The 22,282-nt window shown below is 39.4% G+C and overlaps 1 pseudogene; it reads left to right on the top strand.

Moving 5' to 3' along the window:
- Window positions 1–605: 605 nt before the first annotated feature.
- LOC149171178 (kinesin-like protein KIN-14L pseudogene) lies at window positions 606–3,632 on the top strand (annotated as a pseudogene).
- Window positions 3,633–22,282: the final 18,650 nt, after the last annotated feature.

Here is a 22,282-nt window from a genome sequence, read left to right as displayed (position 1 = left end):
AATACTAACTTATGTGTTGATGAAAGTTGTAAATTCAATTTGAGAGATTTAAAAATCGATGCTCAAATCAACTCCTTTCTTATTCTTTAAAGCTAAATAAATTAACAATACACACTTATAAAAGATTGGTTCTTATTCTTTTAAAGCTAAATAAATTAACATTACACACTTATAAAAGATTGCATTATCGGAGCCAAGGTAGGTCCACGGGAAGTTATGACGTGTTTATGCGACTAAGGTCGTTGGGCTTCTCGTCGGCTTCGGATGTGTTTGAGGCTCAACATTTGACTTGACCGTTGGGATTGGACTTGTTCAGTCTTCTCTACTAATACTAAAGAAATTCCCATTAAAATTCTCATATAAGCTCTCCATTCGCACCCATTCTCCGCTCGCACCCATTCCGAAAACAGTCCTCTTTGCGAATGAAAACAAGTTACCTAAAGCATCGAGTATTTTGAATTTATTCTCGAGAAAGAGAGTTCAAGGCCTGGTTGAATTCGATTGATTGATCAGTAACCGCACTGATTGAGTTCGCATTCAGGGCCAAGCCTCTCCAGTTGCGGTTTTTCAGTTTTCTATTGAGATTTGTCGAATAAGAAGAAAAAATGTCTCTGGAACCAGATTCTACTCCCAGCAGGGTCCCTCCCCCATTGGTTTCCAGCACTTCTCCCTATCCTCCTCCCAGAAATTCGTTTTGTCAGAGAAGGCACGAGGCATTTTCCGACGATATGTTCAGGAGTGGCACGGATTTACAGGTTTCTAGCGCAGAAAGTAGTGGATCGCAAGGTCGTTTGGCTTCACTGAAAGCAGAGGAAGCAGCTAATAGGAGGTTTCAAGCTACGGCATGGATAAAGAGCATGGTTGGTTCTCTAGATATACCATGCGAGCCATCTGAGGAGGAGTTTCGTCTTTGCTTGAGAAATGGGATCATATTATGTAATGTTATCAACAAGGTTCAGCCAGGCGCAGTGTCTAAGGTCGTTGCAAATCATGTTTCATCACTTCCTCCTGAAGGACGGCCTTTATCTGCTTATCAATATTTTGAGAATGTTAGGAATTTTCTTGTAGCTGCTGAAGAGATGAAGTTACCTACTTTTGAAGCTACTCATTTAGAGCAGGAAAGCTTGCGGCCGGGTTCTACGACAAAGATTGTTGACTGTATATTGGGGCTGAAATCTTATTATGAATGGAAACAGTGTGGAGGAAATGGCTCTTGGAAATATGCAGGCCCTTTGAGGTCCCCCATGATTCCACGAAGCAAAGGAAATTTCCTTCAACGCTCAACTCCTTGTGTGCCTGTAAGGGACACTGAAACTCTGCCAGACCTATCAGTTATAAACATGGATGACGGAGAAAAACGACTCGGTGACATCTTTCAATCTAAAGACACAATGGGAGCTTGGTTAAAGCGGTTTGCCGTAGAAATGACAAATGACAAGGAAAATGTTGATCAGAACTTTGTTGAAGCCATACAAACTGCTGCACCGGGCTCGATGCAAGCATTCATGAATCTTATCATTGCAATTTTTGCAGAAAATAAACAAGACAAATTTTCCTTGATTCAGAAAAGCCAGGATCAAGACAATCAGCTCCTTTTGGATTCTCCGGACCAGAAAAATGGTGACTGTTCACCTTTTCAAAGTCAGGTTCCAAAACCTTTGCATATAAGTCAGGAACATCAGATGCGTTTGGAAGCGCAAAGAAAAGAAGTCAAGGACATAAGAGACTTATTACTTAGAGCACGGGAAGATGTACAAGGGTTTCAGGCAGAGTGGCGAAAGCATTTTGAATTGCTTGATAACCAGGTCGCAGGAATTTTTAATGCTGCTAGTGGATATCACAGAGTTCTGGAAGAAAACAAGATCCTTTATAATAGCCTTCAAGAACTCAAAGGAAGCATAAGGGTATACTGCAGAATCCGACCCCATTTTGGAGGTCAATCTGAAGCTCACAGTGCAGTGGAATTGATTGGAGAGGATGGATCCCTCCTGGTCAATACATCCAAAATGGGCAAAGATGTACAGAGGATATTCAATTTTAATAAGGTTTTTGGGCCATCTTCTACACAAGAAGAGATTTACATGGATACACAGCCATTGATCCGATCTGTAATGGATGGTTACAATGTCTGCATTTTTGCATATGGTCAAACAGGATCTGGGAAAACCCATACCATGAGCGGTCCAACAGGTGCTTCTGAAAAAGAGATGGGAGTCAACTATAGAGCACTCAGCGACCTCTTCGAGTTGTCTCAAAAGAGGAAAGATTTAATGGTGTATGAAGTCTCCGTCCAAATGATAGAGGTATACAACGAACAAGTGAGGGATCTTCTCGGAGCACTGACCTCAAGCAAGAAATTAGATATTCGAAATAATGGTCATAAGGGATTTAATGTACCGGATGCTATACTTATGCCTGTTAAAGCAACTTCTGATGTTTTGGATTTGATGAATTTAGGCAAAAAGAATCGCACTGTTAGCTATACTGCACTAAATGACCGCAGCAGTCGTTCTCACAGTGTGTTGACTGTACATGTGCAAGGTACAGATCGTGTTTCTGGGTGTAACCTTCATAGCTGCCTTAATTTGGTAGATCTTGCTGGAAGTGAGAGGGTAGATAAATCTGAAGTAACTGGAGATCGTTTGAAGGAGGCACAATACATAAACAAGTCCCTTTCATCTCTAGGAGACGTAATTGCGGCATTGGCACAGAGGAATTCGCATGTGCCATATCGAAATAGCAAATTGACTCAATTGCTTCAGGATTCATTAGGGGGCAAGGCAAAGACTCTGATGTTTGTGCACATAAGTCCTGAACCGGATTCATATGGAGAGACAATAAGCACCCTTAAATTCGCTGAACGGGTGTCGTCTGTTGAACTTGGTGCTGCACGTTTGAATAAAGAAAGTGGAGAAGTTCGTGAGCTTAGAGAGCAGGTAGACAGTTTGAAGAAGGCGTTGGCGAGGAAAGAAGCAGAAGTAGCACAGTTACAGAATGCGAGAGAATCTCCACTTATTGACAAACACAAACTCCAAACGCCAGTGCGAAATCGTAGATGGAGCCTTGAAGCGCCTGGAATAAGCAAATTTGAGGTACAAGATGGTATTTATAATTTTGGGGTGGGTACCCAAGATGACAAGTTGGTAGATTCAGGGGAGAGATCCAAGCTTAATAAGACGCCGATCGGCAGACAAAATGGCAACCGTCGGAGCAGTCTGGGAAACGACGGTACGGACGGTGAAATAAATACAGTCACTGATACTGTGGCTCCATTCGCATCGAAAAAGACTTCTCAAATTAAAAAGTCACTACAGTCCTTTGGAAAACTAATCAATGGTGAAAAAAGATCTACAATTCAAGTTGAATTATCACCCCCTGTCTGTAGCGGTGGGCGAAGATTATCTATTGGTGGACAGAGCCAACCCTTCTCAAACAGGCAGCAGCCACTTACAGTGGTCAACAATTCAGAAAGTGGTCACTCTAGGCGAAATTCACTTGAAGGAAAAGCACCCGTGGGATCGAAGATAACAGCTTCTCCAAACGGGCATGCAGGGCGAACTTCTAAGACACCACCTGATCAGCAGGTCATGAAGGTGGGAAAACCTGATGTAATAACCTTCAAAAAGAGATAAACTCTGCACCAGGGTTGGAATTTGACGCTCATTTTGACCGTCAGAGGCCATTTTGCCCGTAAAATACGTTGAAATTTTTTAAATTACCGTCGGCATGAAGTCTTTGGAACGGGGCAGAACGTATTTTTGACGGCTAAGGTTTTTTTGAAAACGTCATTAACAGTTTATTTAGATACTGACCCCTTTCCATTTCAACTTGGAACGGGCATTATAATAAGTCCATAATGACCTTATCAACAAATAAACTCTAATTTCAAATCTGAAAATGTTTACTGCAAAATTTTGGAATTCGAACAATGTGCTCTTACCGCACTTAATTCTGAAATCCGAATTTGCAGTGTAATTATAATACAGGATCTCCTGTTTATTATAGTTTGAAATACAACAGTTTGGTTGCACTATAATTTTATTTTCATAATTATAGCATCTGAGGGTTATTATAGTCTTGCGGTTCTAACCATAATATCGGTAGAGTTGTATAATTGTTGAGGCTGTGTTAATTTGTGAATAATGGTTTGAAAAGTGTTTAGATTCAGTTTTGGAACTCACATTAATGCAGGATGACTCATCATGGTTACTCAAGAAAAACCACGCCCTGTAATTACCCTATGAGTAGTTTGAGTTTGGCTTTCACTCTTACCAAATGTCTCTTGAGGCTTGGGCTATTAGTCTATTTCATTACAATCCATGACATCAAAATCTTAGCCAAACAAAATCAATTTTAAGATATACTATAAAGCTAAAAAGAAATTGAAAGGAGACAGAGCAATCTCAATAGGGATGATCACTGGAAGATTAGTAGGTGTTAGATCCATGCCCAAGATTAGCAGTTGTTGGATCCCTACCCTTTCTTCTTTCCTTTTTCATTCTGCTTGGGTTTCCTTTCTAGCTCTATTCCCTCTGTCTTTTAGATTATTTGAATTCACCTAGTTTCTCTTTTCTATTTGAATTATTGTTTTTCCTTTCTTACTTGCTACTCATTACCTTTTTTTATTCATATTATTAATATATTTATTTTTCCTAAAAGAATAATAAGATTTCCCTTATTTTTATTTATTAGGATCTTAATTAATTTACTTCTTTAATAATTTTAATAATTTTGGTTATAGATGATATATAAATAAATATATCTGAAAAAATCATAAGTATATATAATTTACATACATTTTTTCTTAAAATTGATACAAATATGCTCATTCCTTATATATCCCATAATTGACTTAGGAAATCATTCATCTAAATAAAATAGATATAATTAAAAAACATATATAAACTAATTAAATAATTAAACAATAAACTTTTATCCTATCTTATCCCATAATCCTTCACATATGAGTATTATTATAAATTGATTTTATTTAAATTAAAAGATGAAAAGACATCTTTCGTTAAGTATATATTTATATAAATAATATTGGTAAATAAGTTAATTAATTATTTTGACTAATTAATTTATTTAGGTAATAAACATTTATTTATCCCATAATAATATAAGTTTATCTAGTTTTAAATTAAAGAATTTAGATGATTTATTAAGTTTAAGGTTCTTAATTTAATTTTATTATTAGCGGTTTCATTTAGTTACATATAAACTTAAATTAAATAAATCCAACAAATTAACTAATTAACAAATTAATAAAGTTTCTACTAATTCTAGGTTCAGTAAATTCTAGTTGTAGTCCACTCAATTATAGTTGTTTTCTTTGGTCAAAAGTAGTCGTTTCTAGTCGTTGGAATGAGAAGTCCCTCTATTTCACTTGTTGTCATAATCTGGTTCTTCCACACTTACTGGTTCGAAACGTGTGGACCTATGAAATATATGTGATTATTGCCAAAAAGATGTCTTAAAAAGAAAATCGTCAACAATTCCAATTTATAAACACAATTCTTTTATAAAATTTGTAAGAAGTGTGTATATATTTAACTAAACACAAGAATTGTCAACAATTCCAATTTATAAACACAATTCTTTTATAAAATTTGTAAGAAGTGTGTATATATTTAACTAAACACAATTCTTTTATAAAATTAGTACGAAGTGTGTATATATTTAACTATTAGTGTCGTTTATGTTTTACTCTATCCATCACCAACAATGTGTGTTACTTAAACACATACTTGAAATACGTTAAGTGGGTTAAGCATTCACCTATGAAATATGATGTGATTATTGCCGAAAATATGTCAACAATTCCAATTTATAAACACAATTCTTTTATAAAATTTGTAAGAAGTGTGTATATATTTAACTATTAGTGTTGTTTATGTTTTACTCTATCCATCACCAAGGTGTGTTACTTAAACACACACTTGTAATACATTAAGTGGGTTAAGCATTCAAGTAAAAACCAAAATATAATTTATGAATTGTACAATTTGATCATCTTAATGAAACAAATTTAAAACATCATTAGAAACTATTTATTTATTTATTAAAATTAATAAATGTAGAAATAATGTTGAAGAACTCAATTGTAAACATGATAATAATATAGATATCTTATCTTGGAAAGGTTTCTTGACAAAACAATCTAGAAATGACATTTGTTTGGCTCTTTTATGCTTTGGGACTTATTACAAATAGATACTATAAACTTATAGATGACAAATTTGTTTTTTTTTTATTCCTAGGCTTCACATTCTTAGTCTTTCTATATTTTCTTTTGTGCCATTAATATTGCAAGCTTTCAATTTTCCATGGGTAAATCTATTTAGGCCCATTTTCACCTTTGATCGATTTTCTTTCTCGTTGATGCAACTTGAGGTGGATATGAATGGACCATACCAATTGAAGAGACATCCCAAGTGAATTAAAATATGCACACACATAGAAAGAAAAACATATTTTTAATAAATAGGAATTAAGATATTTGCAACTTGCACAAAAGGACCTATAGCCTAAGGACACACAACCACGGAACACCTATAGCCTTAGGAAACACAACCATGGAAAATGTATCTGAGATCATTCAACAAAGGTTCTTACCTAGCTTCCTTAAATATAAGTCTACAAAACTAATGGATCAATAAGCGTCTAGCCTAATAGAGACTTTATATCAAATAATGGCATTCATATATATATATATATATACCCACAACACAACAAATTTGGATTGGTTTGAAATGTTTTGTTCATAATGAGATCTCATCAGATGGTCAATCTTAATATGATTGAATTCCTAGGGACAAGGGGAAGAAAACATATGTAGTTCATACTCCTTAGAAGGAATATCCTTCAATAACTCAGAATTCATTCATTTGATCAGGGTAATTTGGATTAGAATCCAAGTCTAAATAGTTTCCTTGAAATGCAATGAATATGCATCTATCTCTTATGAAAACACCGTTAAAATTCCCACTTGAATGAAACAATCAATCAATCCATGAGTGTGTTAGTGCATCATCGAACCTACGTGGCTGAAAAAACAAAACCTCTTCCTTGTCATAATAAATTTGGACAACAATATTGCTTGTTGCAACTAGCTCTCCCTAAGTGTATTGGCCACCCACCTTTATTGGGTTGTTTGGGCCTGAGGTCTGTCACAGTATCACCGACTCACCACTCACTTATGAAGAACGATATCTACTGCCACTTATGAAATACTAAAACAATTTTAATGCATTGTACTTTCTTGACTACAAACTCTCGGCGGTGGAGCCCCACATTGATTCAATGTGATTATGATAGTGGAGAGGATGCAAAGGATAGTCCATCTTATAGTTTTACTTTGTTGGTCATATTTACATCCCATAAGATCTCCTTAGTAATATCTCATATATACAAATTCTATGTCATGTATGAGTGAAGGACATTTGGTTTCAGAGTTATGGATATTTTATTGTGAGTGTTCCATACAATTTGAAACCAAAATTGAGAATTCAATAAGTCATTTATGTGTTACAGTCAATTTTTTTTTCCTATGATAGATATGTGTTTTTAATGAAACCTTTATTAGTGAAGGGTTATTTTATTATCAAAACATCACTCTTGAAGGGAAAAGTTTTAAACATAAAGTTTCTTGAAGGGCAACATAGAAACCTAAAACGTCAAACAAAAATGTATAATGGGTAAAGACTAATCCAAACTCCCACCCTGCTCTGCACGACAACTGCAAAAAGCACCGGGTACCCTGCACACCACAAAATAAACTAGCAATTGCACCAAATGTTGCAAGGAAACACGAGATAGGAATGAAGTTGCTAACCTTCTTTCCAAAGAGGTTGCACAACTGAGTAGAGGACAATGGATAATACAGGAATATAAGAATGGTGACTTCTTCCAGATATATCACAGGCCATATATAGATGAGGAAGCAGTTTCCCAGGATTGATTGACAGGATCAATCCAAACAATGGTTTCTCTGTTTTTATTTTGCTTTTTCTTGTTTTTATTATCTGCAGAACAATCTACCAAACAGTATGTATATAGTTTTTGCACCTTCAAGTTTAATGAAGGATTTTGTAACATTTAAGCAACAACAGGACTCCACCAGTTGACAGTAGTGAAAGCATAACACAATGTTGGCATACAACATGTAATTTTCTTAAAATTTTAATGAAAATTATGCTTTTTCCTTGGAAAAAAGATTGCATTACCAATCACTAATAGTATGACATGTAATTTTTGTTTTTTTTTTATGAGTTAATTTTATAAAATATATATTTACAAAACCCTTTATTTTTATTGTCTAATTTAAAAATTTTTAGAAAAAATTTATAATTTTGCTAAATAAAAAAGCTCATATTTGATCTTCAGGTTATGCATGTTCTTCCACAAGAAAAATGTATTTACTGAGGACATAGATGGATACAAAGTGAACCTAAAAGGATTTAGATGGAGGATGGCAATGGCGACGAGGGAACTTGATGAGGGTTTCAGTGTAATAGCCTGGTAATTCTTTTTTACTACGACCCTACCCTCGATGGTACCTTCTAGGCTGGTGACCGTACTCATTACCCGTTACCCTACCTACTCTCCTGCATAGACCCGTTTCAACTGTGTTATAGCCTTGTCACCGTGGTTATCTTCCCCCTCCACCGACAAGGGTTTACCTTCCGTTTTCTTGTTCTACCACTTTTGCCCCTAGTCACCAATGACGGGCTCCCCAAGGAATCTGCAGGCAACTGGAGTAGGAATATAGCGACGACTATGGATGAGCTCGTAGACTATTCAGAGGACCCTTTGGAGGGAATCCCCATTTGGAACCATCCCCAGAAAATTCCCGTAGGCGGTTACCCTTTTGACAGTGCACTCTCAGATGTTGTAGCCTCTCTGCCCTCGATATCAGGTCCTTTGAACTCGGTGGCCACACTCCCGGAATCCACCCCCTTGCTGTCGGACTTCACTTCTCAGTCGTTGTTGCCATCTACCCTATCTTTCGTGGACCAATCTCTGGATCCTGGTTTGGAAAATCTCTCAGTGGGCATCGCACCCTTTCCACCCTCCACTGGCTCCCGTGTCCCCTCATGCCTTTCGCTCCTGAACGGCAACCTATGCTGCTCTCCACGACCCCCATCTGGTAATTTCACAGGGATCTCACCGATTTTTGGAGTTTTCTCTGTGGAGCCTCCTTAGGACCCTCCTAATTTTGGGGATCATCCTCCTCTGAGCGAACCTCTGCAGCCCACAGATGGAGACAAGCCACGAACGACTAAAAGACATCGATGCCTGAAACCCAAAGCTTCTGAGGCTTTTCTAAGGCTCGAAGAGGGCATTCAGTTGATCGATACTATGGATATTGCTGACAGGGTCTTGGTTGGAAGAGTTAGGGGGAGGAACTACAGTGCAGCTAGGCTGAAGTAGTGGACATCGAAGGTTTGGGGACGACATCTGGCTGATCCTCCTTTCATCTAGAATTTTTTAGGGGATGGTTTGCCCTCCATTTCGCAAGGGCCGAACACACGAATTGGGTCCTCTCTACGGCTTGGCACATAGAAAAGGTTCCGGTGCTCCTGCGCAGATGGACGCCCCTATTTGACCCAGAATATGAGAAGCTAAATGTTGGTCCCCTATGGGTCCGTCTCCCAGGGCTACCTTTACAGATTTTGTCTGAAGATGTTTTCAGGAGACTTGGGAATGTCCTGGGCTCAAACCTGGATCATGACAAATCCTACCTTACGAAAGGTATGATGGCCTACACAAGGGTATTAGTAAATTTGGATACCAGTGATGGCTTGCAGGAATACATCACAATTCAGTGGAGAAATTTTACTTAGAGACAGACATTGGATTTTGAAGGGGTACTTTTCATGTGCGAATGTTGTCACAAGGTCGGGCATCTGTTTAAGGAATACCCACTCAATAATAAGGCAAGATCAGGGAAATAGGTAAGGGAAATCCCATCTAAGTCAGCATAGGAACAGGAGGAACAACCTCCCATCGGAGACCCAGGGATACAAGCGAATCCGGTGGATGCAGGAAAGACACCCTCCAGAGAGGTTCCGAACAAACACGGCAGACCACCTCTTTAGCCACCCTCTCCTCCACTCACAAGGGCCAGAGCGGCTGCTGGGGCATCATCATCATCAAGTAAGAGTTCACCCTCCTCTTACCACTCTCATACATCTTCTATTACTGATGGCTTGGCATTTCCTCCATTTGGCATCGAACATGGGATTACTGGAGTATCTCCCCCCCCCACACCCCCCCCCCCCCCCCCCCCCACAATCTTGTCCCCCTCGCCCCCCCAGCCACGTTCTCCATCACCCCATATTCTATCCCAGAGTCCCTTCCACTATATTCCCCTGTTCCTGAAGACAAGCCTCCATTCCTCAGATACCAGACTAGGTCCAAGGAAAAAAAATAGCAGGACGACCACATTGGTCTTGACCTAGTACTCTCCCCTACTCCCCCCTAAACTCCCTTGAGGACGCCCCTCTTCCCTCTCCAAAGCACAGAGTATGGTTGGAGACGAAATCGCTTCTAATAAGAAATCTACCATCCTGAGGACTCTTAGAACACGAGGCCCATTACCTGAGCCCCCCTCATGAATATTGTATCATTCAAATGCAGAGGGCTAGCTAGACCCAATAAAAAACAACTCTTAAAAGACTACTATCTGCCTCTCCTATTGATGTTATTTTCCTCCAGGAAACCCTTAGCTTTGCTGAAGCTATCTCTCCATTATTACAGTTGATGCTCCTAGATTGGTCCTTTATTGGCCTTGATGCAAGTGGTCGTTCGGGAGGCATTGCCCTGGGGTTCAACTTGCTCACTGTCAATCTTTGCAACTACTGCAGGGGGCCGGGTTATCTTGGGGCAGACTTGTTCTCGGCTGACATAGGGATGGAGATATGGGCTATTAATGTTTATTGGCCGTGCCAACACAGGCCTGAATTTCTGGACCGCCTACTTAACTCTGAACTCTGTCAAAAGGATTTTCTAATCATGGGAGGGGATTTAAAATTCTCCATAGGACATGTGGAATCATGGGGACAGAGAGCACAAATTGATCCCCTTTTAGTCTATTTTGAGAATGTACTGGGAGCCCACAATATGATAGAGATCCCCATCACAAAGATGCAACCCACATGGAAAACAATAGAATAGGGGAAGATAGTCTAGCTCATAGACTCAATAGATTTCTTATTAAGGAAGGCCTTCTCAATTAGGGCCTAATTCACAGGTAATGGGTGGATCAGGGGGCATCTCTGATCACTTGCCTATTTATATGGAAATCAGCGGGGGGCAAGGGAAACCTAAGGGTCCCTTCAAGTTCTGTGCCACATGGCTGAAGGACCCTTCCTAAGTTTGTATGGTCACATATTTCTAGAAGGCACACCCCCCTACTGTAGCAGGTCATATAGCGGAAGGGTCCTTTGAGGAGGTAGGATGATCAAGCCCTCAGAGAGGCTAAAATAGTAATTACGGACTTTGAGAATAACTTGGGAGGGGTGTACAGCTCCACTAAACACAAGGATATAATCTCATCTCTATATGCTGCTAGAGGGGAAATCTTAAAGGATCGCGAAGAATCATGGAGTTTGAGAAGTACAGCGATCTGGATGCTTGAGGGAGATGATAACACTAAGTTTTATCATAAATTCGCAAATGGGAGGAAGGCAATCAACACCATATGGCAGCTTTCGAATGAACAGGGACACCCTGTAAACACCTTCCCCCAGCTAGCAGCATTGGCATCCTCTCACTTCAAGCAAATATACAGAGCACCGCCCATAGTGAACCTTTCCGAAATAATACAAGTGGCACAACTATTCCCAGGGTTTGTGGAGTAGGAGGAAGGCAGGGAACTAACTAAGGAAGTCTCCTAAGGAAAGATGGAAGCCACCCTCAAATGGTTCAAGAAAGATAAGAGTCCTGGGTCGGACGATTGGACGGTGGAATTCTACATAGCATTTTTTGAGATTCTAGGCTCAGACCTCCTCAAGGTAGTGGAAGACTCCAAAGTTAATGGAAAGATGTATGAATCCTCCAGAGTTAATGGAAAGATGCTGCTTCCATTGCTCTCATCCCCAAGATTGACAATCCAAACTCCTTCGATGATTACATACCAATTTCTCTTTGTAACTACATCTATAAGATCATGGCTAAAATCATTGCCAACCGCTTAAGGCCCATTCTATCCACCCACATCTCACAGGATCAATTTGCCTTTCTTCAAGACCGACAAATCCACGAAGCGGTGGGGACAATCCAAGAAGTTATGTACTCATTGCATTACAATAAAATCAAAGGTATGATCCTCAAGGTCGACCTCTCTAAGGAATTTGACAGAGTTTGTTGGTTGTATATTAGAATGCTTTTAACCCACCTTGGGTTCCCATTTGTCTTCATTAAATGAATTATGGGCTGTATCACTAACACTCCATTTAGTGTTTTGGTTAATGGTTCGACCTCCCCTTTCTTTCATTCTGAAAGAGGTCTTCGACAGGGTTGTCCACTCACCTCTTCTATTCCTCCTAATAGTGGAGGGGATCAGTAGACTCATAGAAGCAGAGGCCAGAAGGGGCAGAATGTAGGGTATAAAAGTCATAGAAGACTGCATCTTAACACACCTGTTATTTGTGGATGATGTCTTAATTTTCATCAATGGAGGCATAGGGGACTTGACCATGATAAATAACATTTTCTCCCTATTTCAAGTGGCTACAGGCATGATGGTCAATTGTAGTAAATCCACCTTGAAAACAACTAGATGCATCCAACATGAGATCCACTTTTCCCTACAACGATTTCAGTTCACTCTGCTGAAACTTGAGGATGGGTTAAGATACCTTGGATATAAGCTGAAGCCTTGGGATACAAAATAATAGACTAGACGTGGGTTATAGCGAAGATGCAGAAAAGACTCAATATCTGGTACTACAAATATCTATCCAGGGCAGGTAGACTTATCCTCATCAAGACCGTTCTAGAGGCTACACCGGTCTGTTGGTTGTCCTTGGCATGGATCCCCAGAGGTATACTCTCAAGGATACAGGCACTTTGTTGCAGATTCCTTTGGAAGGGAAAACAGACAGGAATAATTTATGCTTGGGTCAAATGGGATGCACTCAACCTTCCAAATAAATGGGGTGGATGGGGCATCAAGAAATTGGAATACTTTTCCTCAGCCCTAGCATCAAAACTTGGATGGAAACTTATATCTTCTAATAGCTTATGGACCAAGGTGGTGGTCTCCAAATACATTACCCTCTCAATGTGATGGATTGGTTAAGGTACCCACACAGATACTCCTCTGGGATGTCGATTATATGGAAGGTTGTTCTTAAATCCTTGGACATCATCAGAGCTGGCATCACATGGAAAATCCAATCCGGTTCAGCCTATTAGGATAGGATAGGACCCCTGGATCGGCTATGGGGATGGCCACAGACTACCTATTGAGATCAGAAATCATCTCAGTACAATGAATATCACTCATATCAATCACATAGGAGATTCTAAGCACTACACCCTTTTCCAGCAAGCTTGGAAATCAACCCACAGCTTAAATATTCCTCAGCAGTGGGCGTAGATCTAGAAGGACTACATTGGGGCTCTCACTGCCGCCCACATCCGATTAGGGGATGGCAAAGACGAGATCATCTGGGCATTATCGAAATTTGGGTCTTACACACCCAAGGAGGGCTACCTGGTATTAGCTGATGCTCGAAGACCACAAGTCATTGAACATTGGTGGAAGCACTTGTGGAAGCTCAAAGCACCCCCAAGGTGCAGACTTCTCATGTGGACCATCCTTAACAATAAAATCCCCATGAGGGACAACCTCCTCAAGCGAGCCCAAAATGGCCCTTTTTGGTGCTTTCTTTGCAAGAGCAGTGAGGAATCTGTCTCGCATCTGTTCATAGATTGCACAACTACTCATTAACACTGGCAGACAATTACTACAAAAGTCTCTACAAAGATTAGGTGGCAGGCCTCTAATCCCGCGGAGGCCTGGATAAACTGGAGGACAAGGGCTGTCCCGCCTAAACTTCACAACCTTCCGCTTCTCATCAGCTGGGCCATTTGGATTGCATGCAACAGACTCATATTCTTGAATGCATCCCATCACTGGCCTTCAATTGTTGCTCGGATCTTGTCTGATTATACTCTTATCTCGGAAGATGATGATTCCCCGCGGCCTCACACTCTTATACCTAAATCCATTAACCACTCACTTCCTTGGCATTTATTTGATGGTTCCGCGCAGGAGGGGAGGTGTGGGGAGGGAGCCATCCTATATCTCTCTGACCTCCATCTTTACAATATACAAATGGGCCTAGGAGGAGGCTCGAACAACTTTGTTTAACTATCCGCTGCTAAATTTATTATTCAATATGCATTGGAAAAACATTGTAGAGCATTGCAACTGTTTGGGGATTCACAAGTTGTATGTGACTGGATTAACAAAAAAACAAGATGCTATACTTACACATTGAGACATATCTTGGATGAGGCTCTTCGACTTTATTCAAATTTTGATTTTTTCATATGCCATCACATTTTTAGGGAAAGGAACGTAACTAATGATCGATTATCCAAAGAGGCTGCGGACAGGCCTTCTCGCCCTTGGATGATCTAGGAATGGAGGGAAGGGGCCCATTATTAGTATTATCACAGGCCCTTCATGGACATAGCTGCACAGTAGGCTCAATGGGAGCCTGGATACAGTGTTTTTCTCATGCTTTCACAGCCTCCATCTGTAAATATACGTATGTTTATTTCTCAGAACTCTACTATAGTTTACTCTTATTGAAAAACAATATGAAAAATATTTTTTGAAACTAGGCCTCCCTGCGTGGACTCAAGGCACCAAATTTTGAATTGATACAATTGAACAATATTCATTTTTGACAGGCCATGGCTCACTTATAGCATATTCATGATGCATATACAACATATAATTTTCTTACATAATGAAGATTACGATTTTTCCAAGGGAAAAAAAAAGCTCATCTATTTTTTTAAAATATAATTATATGTTATCTCATATATTTACTCTATCCAAACCAAAATTTACATATAATATAAAATTCTATGATTAAAAAATTAAAATAATCAGAAAAAAAAATTAATAATAGTTTTTTTTTTTTTTAGGTCGGACATAACCGATGCTTAAACTGAGGCCAGGTGTTTTTCATTATTATCAATGGTCAGCTCTTGTAATGTATCTCATTGAGTTATCTTTCATCGGTAATGAAAGCATTTAATTATTTTTCATTGTTTCTACTTAAGTCATATTTTGTAATGAGTGGATTTATATAATGTATTTTTATTTATTAATAGTTATTAAAGTTTTAATTTTAAAATTTATTATTTTTTTATTAAATAATATATTGGTTTTTTTGTATAATATATTTTTATTTATTTCATAATTCAAGATATCTTCTTATTTTGATATAGAGATTGATATATAGAGTGAGTTATTCAATTTTTATTTTGTTGTTTGTTTTGTTTTAAACTTAGATAATTAATAAGTAAAAAAAATTGCACCCACAAGACATGAGCTTGAATTTATGGGGATATTATTATAAATCCCAATTTTTCATGGAATGTTCACAATCACACACCCAAGTTAGGTGGGATTTGAATTAAGTTGGGTTGCATTAACATTCATGATCTCATTCACCCAATCTACTTTAACAGACTTCTTGTTATATTCTTATTAACTATAGTTTTATATTTTTTTATTTTTTTTTCCTTATTCACTCGAATTCATTTTCTTTATTTTTTCCAAAAGGAGTAATATGAGATGGATCTACCTTGTCCAATTTTGTGATCACAACTTCCTCTACAAGGTTATTTCTATGAGCTTCTTCTTTTTTATTTATTTATTTTTATCCTAGATGAATTTCTCTCGATAAAGTGATGGTTCTTTTCCATGCCTTTCCACCACATAAGTTAATGGTTTCACTTCCTTATATTTCTCCCCAAATGTTTGGATTTCTTTCTTAATTCCATTTTTTTCTTTGGGTAATATTGCCAAATGACCATACTCAAACCATGCTTCACATTTGAAAACTACATACTCATAATCCAACTTTGCATCCACTAGCTTAATTGAGGCATCATCAATCAACATATAAAAAATCTAAATTTCTAGACATAACTTGGCATAGGATATGATATGATTATTGTTGGTTTTTGTTTTATTTTTTTACATTTTAAAATTAGTTTTAAGTGCAATTCCTAGGAATGTTAAATAACATTCTCTCTCACTCTTAAATTTGTTGATAGTATAAATTTCATGCCTTGTAGACCCTCTTTTGCTCATAGTTGTTACCCGAAAATTTATTATTACAATGGCATAGCACTATGGTGGGATTTATGGCATATCACTATGATACAATTACATTTATTTAAGGTCTTACACCCTAAAACTAGTTTGATATAGTGTTTGGTGTGGATAATCTTAATGTAGAACATGATTTGATTCCCTTGTATCCCTCCTTTTCTTACCATTGTTTCCTTAAAAGCTATTATTATTAGTTATTATTATAATGGCATAGTAATATGATGTGATTTGTAGCATATCATTATGGTGAGACTTTAATTTACATGATCATTATCCACATCAAAATTTATATCAAACTAGTTTTAGAGTGCAGTACCTTTAATTGATATAATAGGATCATCCTTCACTTTCAATAAGCATATAGACTAATCATATTTTTTCAAAATATGAAGAAATATTTGTAGAGTTAAAGGAAAATCATACTAAAAGATGAAAAAGGTGCAATAGTAAATGTTTTAATATAAAAAGTTAAAATTTTGAATTAAGATGCATACAAACATGATAAAATGATTAAATAACAACTCTATTTAGGTAATAACAACATGAACTTGATTGGGTGCCTCTGGTAAGTTAGGTTTTGTGTGCTCTGCAACCTCTAAGCTGAGGGTTCTAAGACTGCGAGACCCGCTTTCTACACGATTTGTGCCTGCGGGCGCGCTCGCGCTTCGTGCGCTCCCAGCCTGCGTGGGAGTCCATGAAAGGATCTGCTAGGTACGTGCGAGGGAGTTTGCGGAGGGTTCTACTTTGTGCCTGCGGGGGTCCGTCGAGGGACCTGCTACAGGCTGCAGCCGCCCTGGCTGGACCTGTTGGCTCTCCATGGAGGAGCCAACTCACCCTCCTTCTCCACCATCCGCAGCAGAGGCCTTCAAATCTTTGTTGGCCTCCCTGCCTAAGAAGAAATGCATGGAAGCGGCAAAGTTTGTGAAGCGGCTTGAAGATATCCCTGAGATCGCCCTACCGCCAGAAGGACCGATCCAATAGCTCTTTCTCTGGAAGATCGGGCTTTGGTAGGACAGTTTACAGGACTTTGGCCTTCCTCAAAGACGATCGAGAACTGGGTAGCCAGGAACTGGGCACCTCTGATACAAAACAAGGTAACATCTTACTTCCTCGGGAGAGGATATTTTTTGTTTGAATTCTCTGCAAAAGAAGACAAAGATCTCATTTTCAGGAATGGCCCCTACTTCATGGGCCCCCAAGGACTGTATTTAAATAAATGGACACCAGACTTTGATCCGGCGGTGGATGTGTCGACAACGGTCTCGGTGTGGGTGCGAATCCACAATCTCCCAGTTCATTGCTAGAACTTGGATTCTTTGAAGCACATCGGAAATACCCTTGGAAAATTTATAGGCAAGGCCAATAGTAAAGACCAGTATGACTGTGCCAAAATTTGTGTGGAGGTAGATATGGAGGTCGGATTACCGGAAGCCATCAAGATAGTTGTAGGTCCCTGGACTCATATATAGAAACTAGACTATGAGTAGCTTCCATTCAAATGCCGGAAATGCCATGTCTATGGACATTTTTCCAAAGACTGCCCGTCCAAAGGGGTGGAAGAAAAAGGAAAGGAAGAAGGATGGAACCAGGCAAAGCACTCCAAAACCTTCCACAAGAAGAATGCAAATGGAAACGCCAAAGCCCCTCATGCGGGCCCTGCTCATAAACCGTCCATGGAAAGCCAAGGGAACAAATTCGAGATTCTTGGATCTGAAATTATGATCACCCACGAGGCAGAAACCACCAAGGAGGCTTCTCCCTCTAAAATCTCCCCCTCCATCAAAAATGTTTCAGAGAAAATGTTAGAAGAGGTGGAGGGAACCCAAGAGTCTGAGGAATAGGAGGAGGAAGGGGAAATAGGCGAATCCCAGTCATCTCCCAGAAGATCTACAAGAGGACGTAAGTTTGCAAAGGAAAAAATGAGAGCAAGAAACCTGTAAGGACAAGCTCCAGGGAAGCCAGCCAACTTTAGAGAAGCTTCTAGCAAAAACCCTGAAGATGACGAGGATCCAATCCTAGAGCTCCAAGGGAGCTCAACAAGGCAAAAATAAATGATGAAGATAGTCTCCTGGAATTGTAGGGGGATGGGCACCACAACTAAAGAAGAAGAAATGAAGAGTCTAATAAGACCAGAAGCCCCGAATATCCTCGTCATCCAGGAGACCAAATTGGAGGACACAACTTTCCTCCAAACAGGCAAAAAATTTTGGAAAAAAAGTGGAGTGCATGCAATCTCTGCCCATGGTGCATCGGGAGGACTTGGATCACTCTAGAACACAAATAAGTTCTCATTAATCTCTAAGTCTCTGAATACCCATTGGATTATTTTAAAAATGCAACACCTAGAATCAAAGGAAATTATATGTCTTTTCAATGTTTATGCACCTAACAATGCAGGTGAGAAAAGAAAATGTTGGGAATCCATCAAAAGTTTGGAAGATCTAGAAAATTTGGAAAACTTAATCATAGCCAGAGACCTAAATCTCACCCTTCTCTCATAAAAAAAAAGAGGTGGGAGTATAGTTAGAGATCCGGCTAGAGAACGGGTAGAAGATTTCATGCAAGATTGGGATCTGCTAGATATAAAGCCGATTACAGGCACATTCACATGGTCAAATAAAAGAATTGGACCAGTCCACATCGCAGCAAGACTTGATAGGTTCCTTGTTCAAAGCTCTTTCCTGCATCTGGGGTTAGAGACAAGAATGCGTATTCTACATAGTAGTGTTTCGGATCACAAACCCATCAGCCTAGAGTTGCTGGCTGCTAAGGATCTGGGGCCTATCCCTTTCAGATTTAGCTCTCTATGGACAAAAGAGACAGATTTCATGCAAAGGGTCAAAGATTGCTGGAAAGAGCCAATCAAAGGCTCTCCCTTCTTTATTTGGGAGGAAAAATTGCACAGAGTTAAAAGAATTCTAAAAGGATGGGTTAAGACCTTGCAAAACCCCGCTGTGGATAGAAAAACAATTCAAAGTGAACTTGAAAAACATCACCTCCACCTAGAAACTGCCGAAATTACCAAAGAAGAGCTGGATAAAGAATCTCAGCTACAACAAAAGTTCCATAAGGCGTGTCTGGCTGAAGAAGAATTTTGGAGGCTCAAATCAAGAAGCCTATGGCTCAAAGCTGGGGACTGAAACTCTTCTTTTTTCCACAAGCAGGCCCAAGCCAGGAAATGATGAAACTCTATATCAGAAATTAAAAAAGATAACTGCACTTTAAAATATTTTGGCAGCATTAAGAGGGCAACTTCAACTCACTTTGAGAATATGTACAGTGAAGGCGTAGAGACTAGCCAAAATGATAATCTGCTAGATGTTGTTCCTAAACTCATCTCAGCTAAAGTGAACCAGGCTCTTGAAGGTAAAATCACCAAAGATGAAGTTAGGGAACCCTCTTTTCCATGGAGCCAGCTAAAGCCCCCGGCCCACATGGTTTCACGCCTGGGTTTCTTCAAGCATGTTGGCAGATAGTTGAAAAGGAACTCTTCAAAATGATCCAGAAGTCCCAAGAGTGCCAGAAAATTGGAGGCTACACAAATTCAGTGTTCCTTGCCCTCATACCTAAAGAAAAAGGGGCAAACACATTTAATAGATTTCGCCCTATATCCTTATGCAGCATTGGATATAAAGTGATTACCAAGGTAATAGCAAACAGGTGGAAGAAAATCCTCCCCAAAATCATCCCGGAAAATCAAGGTGGATTTATACATGGCAGGCAACTAGTAGATAATTTTATCCTGGCCCAAGAGGTGATTCATTCTAGTCTTCGTCGAAAAGAAAAAGGTATGGTTATTAAAATTGACTTAGCAAATGCTTTTGATCATGTAAAGCATAGTTTTTTGTTTGTTGTATTGCACAAGCTTGGCTTCAGTCAAAATTTTATCAAGTGGATCAAAGCTTGTATTTCGGAACCCTAGATTGCACCCTTATTAAATGGCAGAGCAGCGGATTTCTTCAAAGCTTCTAGAGGGCTGAGGCAGGGGTGCCCCCTCTCACGCCTTCTCTTTGTGCTGCAAGCCTCTGTCCTCAGCTTCTACCTAAACAAGAAACAACAAGATCAAGAATTAAATGGACTGTGCATAGCAAGAGGAACTAAGAGCATTAACCACGCCCTCTTCGCAGATGATACCATGCTACTAGGAAATGAAACTCAAATATCTGCAAATAAATTCAAAGAAATATTGGAGGACTATTGTCAAGCAGTGGGCAGTGATCTAAACAGGGGTAAGTGCCATGTTTACTGCTGGAATATATCAGTTTCTGATGCAAATACCATAGTCATATGTCTAGGCTTTGCAGCCTCATCAACCTGGACCTCCTTGAAGTACCTTGGATTGCCCATCTTTCATAAGAGGGCTATGAGAAAAGATTGGCATCCCCATATAGAAAAATTCAAGGGAAAAATGCAGGCCTGGGGATCATCCTGGCTCAACATTTCTAGAAAGTCAGTCCTCATCAAATCAGTACTAAGCAGTCTGCCGCTTTTTCAATTTTATGTTCTTTTTGCGCCAGTAGGAACCATTAAGAGGATGGAGGAGCTAATTAGAAGTTTTCTCTGGAAAGGAGGCAAACAGAATGAAAAGAGAATCCCTCTGGTTAATTGGGAAATAGTCTCCACGCCACTGCAAGAGGGAGGACTAAATTTCAAGAACTTAAGTATGTAGAATCTAGCAATGGGAGCCAAGCTGATATGGAGGATCATTGCTCCAAAGCCAGGATGGGTTCAACAGGCACTGTGGAAGAAATAATTCAGAGGGCAGAGACTGAGGTGCCTGGAGCATCCAAAAAGCACAACAAGAACTCCCTCAGTGCTTTAATCATGAAAGTGGGGCCACTGATAAGAGAAAACACATACTAGATACCAAGAAACGGAAAGCAAATCTGTTGGACACAGATTGTCATTGATGTCAATATGGCAATATTCAAGAGGAGGAGACAGATCATATCGGAGCCAAGAGAAGCAAATGGAGCCAAGAGGAGCAGACCAAGCCAGAGGAGCCACATTGGAGCAAAGAGGAGCTATAGGAGGAGCCACATATATATATGCCATATATATGCCAAGAGGAGCCACATTGGAGCAAAGAGGAGCTATAGGAGGAGCCACATATATATATGCCATATATATGCCAAGAGGAGCAGAACTCATATAGATATGTTATCGGGCTTGTAAAACCCATGTATGCATGCTTTAACATTATCGGCGGTTAAAAATCTTATATATATGCATTCACAACTATCGGCGGGCACATATTACAAACACACTATCGGCGGAGAAGTTTATATATAAAGGCATATATATATATAGATATATATATATATATATATATATATATATATATATATATATATATATATAGATATATATATCGGCGACATCGCTAATCGGCGGTTCGGCTATGTGCCACCACTGAAACCTCTGATTGCGATAATAATGCGGACCCGATGTAGAATTATGTTATGGTTGAATGCTATATCGCATCCTCCCATCGCAACAACACACAAAGGTATGACACTCTCCTGATCGCCGATTGCGATAAGGCTGCGGACCCGACGGGAATATAGACTGTGGCTTAATATCATATCGCATCCGCAGTGATCGCAAGTCATAAGGGATGGCGCTATAATCTGCCGATTGCGATAGAGGCATGGACCCGATGGACTTATTAAAAACAGTCTATAATATATCGCATCCAGAATGTCGGAACTGTTCAAGGTGCAAGCTCCGAAATCCGGAGCCGAAACTATTATCAAGTGAAGTGTAAAACCATATCGGGTCCGCAGAACTCTTGTATCGCATCGGAGCAGCAGAGGTAGCGATCGCCGAAATCATCCGGAGCCGAAATCATATTAGAGAGCAGCCTAAAGGGAGATCGGGTCCACTAAACCATTACGTTACAAATCCGCC

Source organism: Pinus tabuliformis, chromosome 4_2, assembly GCF_031772625.1.
Source record: "Pinus tabuliformis cultivar Carrire ecotype Pingquan chromosome 4_2, CPIR1, whole genome shotgun sequence".
NCBI classification, from domain to species: Eukaryota; Viridiplantae; Streptophyta; class Pinopsida; order Pinales; family Pinaceae; genus Pinus; species Pinus tabuliformis.
The sequence above is the reverse complement of the archived record's forward strand: the minus strand, read 5'-3'. Positions and strand labels throughout refer to the sequence as shown.